This window comes from Belonocnema kinseyi, chromosome 2, assembly GCF_010883055.1.
Source record: "Belonocnema kinseyi isolate 2016_QV_RU_SX_M_011 chromosome 2, B_treatae_v1, whole genome shotgun sequence".
Taxonomy (NCBI): Eukaryota; Metazoa; Arthropoda; class Insecta; order Hymenoptera; family Cynipidae; genus Belonocnema; species Belonocnema kinseyi.
In genome coordinates this window covers 99,539,071-99,542,386 of record NC_046658.1, presented here as the reverse complement: position 1 = coordinate 99,542,386, position 3,316 = coordinate 99,539,071, and positions in this window count along the sequence as shown.

Here is a 3,316-nt window from a genome sequence, read left to right as displayed (position 1 = left end):
CCGCGGTATGCTGCCGCATAACGCCCGAGTGCGAGCGCGAGGACTCCCTCTACAACCGGCTCTGTAACTCAATGAATTTCAATTTGTCCATTTTCTTGTTAGTAAGTTTGCCAAAAAAAAATTTATTTTTGCTACTTTAAGAAGTCACGCTCGTTCTCTGCATTGGATAATACACAAGTTAAAATAGGGAGTAATTCTTTATTCCTATTAGCCTTTTTGGGCGATTCTATTTGTTTGACTTTAAATATTCTGAATTTGCTTATTCTTATCAAGAGAACGATTAAGAATATACCATAAATCCGTTTTAGATTTTACTAAGAAGCAATGGAGGTTTGCAATTTTTTCCATTGAGGGAAATCAAAATGTTGGTTGATTATAGCTACAGCTTTCGGTTGATTCAGAGGGAGGACGTCCACTGCACCACTAGATCGAAATCCTTCTGTACCTTTAAGAGTCAGCTCTTAAGAGTGCGTAAATATTTTCAAATAGAATGGTTACAAGAGTAGATCCCTGATCGAAACGACTCTTAATTTCCCCACAATAATACCCTTCACCTTTTCTATCGTATACTACCCGAACCAGTAGAAACTCGGAAAAAGTAAATTATACTACCTCGAATCAAGAAGATCTTGTGATAAGGGTAAGGAAGGTTTAAAACTTGGGACAAGAAGTTTTCATAAAGATTTGTAATTTGCTATGGAACAGAAAATTTTCCACACAGAACGGGAATTTAAACAAAATTAATCCTAATTTAGATGAAGGATGTTAAAAGAATTTAGATTTTGTAAATCAGTTTAATTGTGCCTTCGTATAGGGAATATGCTGAAAAGATAATAACTTCGATTTGAGCCTCGAAATAAATGAAAATATGCAGTAAAGTATTAGAGTTTTTACTACGGAAGGGCAAATTTCGTAAGGTATTATTATTTCATAAATTCGATCTTCAATATCAGAAGTCTTTGAAATATTTCAAAATGGTTATAAATCTTAAAAAATTATTGGTAATAATTGAGATATCAGTTTAAATGAAATTAGAAGGAAATGTTTGCCCCCGAAACTAATTCTAGTGTAATGTCAATACCTTATTTAAAATAAAGAGTTTATCGAGCATATTCTCCCAGAGAATGATTATACTTCATTTTTGAAACCTTCCACAATTCTCAGAAATGTTTTTAAATTATTTAAGATAATTAGAATATTAGTTTCAACGAAATAGGTGAGAAAATGTTTCCCTCCAAACTAATTCTAGTGTAAAGTCAGTATCTGACAAAACAAGTTTATCGCCTATATTCTCCGAGCTAATAATTATACTTTATCTTTGAAATCTTGAAAAAATTGATAAATCCTTAAAATTATTTGAATTAATTAGGATATCTGTTTCAACAACAGTGGGAAGTAAATGTGTGTCCTCGTAACGATTTCTAGTGTAAAGTCAATATCTGAAAAAAAAACAAGTTTATCGTCTGTATTCTCCGAGCGAATGATGAAACAATGTAGTTTGTATTATCAAATCTACTGAGGTACTCAAATATTCAACAGTTACATAGTTAATTCTGTTCTTCATTATAAGTTAAATCAATTTTTCCTCCAATTCTAAAAAATGAGGATTATTTCTAGTCTCGTCGTGTACATGGCGATTAGTCTCAATTCTACTGGTAAATATAAAAACATAATAAATATATAATTTTAAGTACATTTTTAATCTGTCTGCAAATTAAATTTTGTCCGTCTGTCTAAATATTATCTAAATATTATTGATAAATAATTTTTAATTTCGGGTGAACTGTTAATTTTTGCAGGTGTTTTTTAAAGTTAAAAATCTGGTTATGAATTCGAAAGCGGAAATGAAATCATTTTCTCAAATTCTGGTTCCATGTCGAAAATTATCTGTTTCTAGTACAGTAATAAATAACTTTTCCTTTTTACGATGATTTCTTACCGTAAATTAAAATTGCTTTTATACCGGAAAATTCAAAATTTTGTGAAAAAGTCTAAACAATCTCAGAATCAAATTTCAATACCCAAACAAAAAATTTTTTTTTAATTTCAGAGAAAGTTCTTGTGAAGAATGTTCACAATATCGTTTAGCATATTAGAGAAATGTTAGAGAAATATGCTTGTAAGAAAATTGAGAAACTGAGTTTCTTGATAAATTTAAACAGAAATCTTTTAAAAATCTGAAACTGATAGATTTTTGTAAAGTTTTCTAAGGTCCCAAGAATCAAGTCTCAAGCAAACAGCAGGTTTTTTTGTGTTATGGGAAGTGTATTTATTGTAGGCGATAGCGCCTATATATTGTAACCTATTCGATCCGATTCTCTTTGAGCTTATCCTATCCGAATCTACTCGGACTTTTTTGATGATATCCAGGCCTATCATAATTGTTCCTATCAAAGTCTATCTTATCAGATTCGGTATTATCCGATCCTATCTAAATGAATACGATCATTTCCTATTATATCACATTTTATTAGTTTATGTCCTATTCTATCTGGTTATATTTGGTCCTGTCTTATTCTAGACGCTTATATCCGACTCTTTCACATCCAATTCAATACTATTCTATCCTACTTTGTCTTATTATATTTGGACCTATCTGATACGAGATGATCCTATCTGATTCAATTTCATCTTATCATAGCCAATAATATATGATAGTATTCGATTGAATCCGATCCGATTATTTCCTTTTAAATTTGAATCTATCATATACGATTAGATCATGTCCTTTCCTATTCAATTTCAGTCGGTTACATTTGTTCCTTCCCGATTCTATATGATCTTATTCGACTCCATCTCATTTTATCAACATAAAGGAAAGTAGAAAACTGGACTGATAGATGATACAACACCACAAAAAAATGTGTGCCACCCGAGCTAAACTGCCATGCCTATACGTTTTTGAGGTCGCTGATCTCAGATATTTTGGGGTTCGTTCAATCCGAAAACGGGATCAATTTTACCCAATTGGGTCAGAATCAAAGACAATATTGAAGGTCAAAATAAAGAAAACCATTGGATCGGCGAAAACCTCTACTTTTAGACTTTTAACCTGAAGGAGTTAATATGATCCCGGATTCGGTTTCAGCGATCGCAAAAACGTCTCAGAGTAAGGGTATTCTTTCTTACATCGGTTTTCTCCGATCAAATTTTTTCCTTCATTCAGACCTTCACTTGAACTTTATCCTGACCTTATGGGGTCAAACTGACCTCGGAGTCGGACTCAGTGACCCCAAAAACGCCCGAAATGTTTTCTGTATTCTAATGTTTTTATCCATTTTGACCTTAAATTGACCGATTCTGACATGATGAGGCC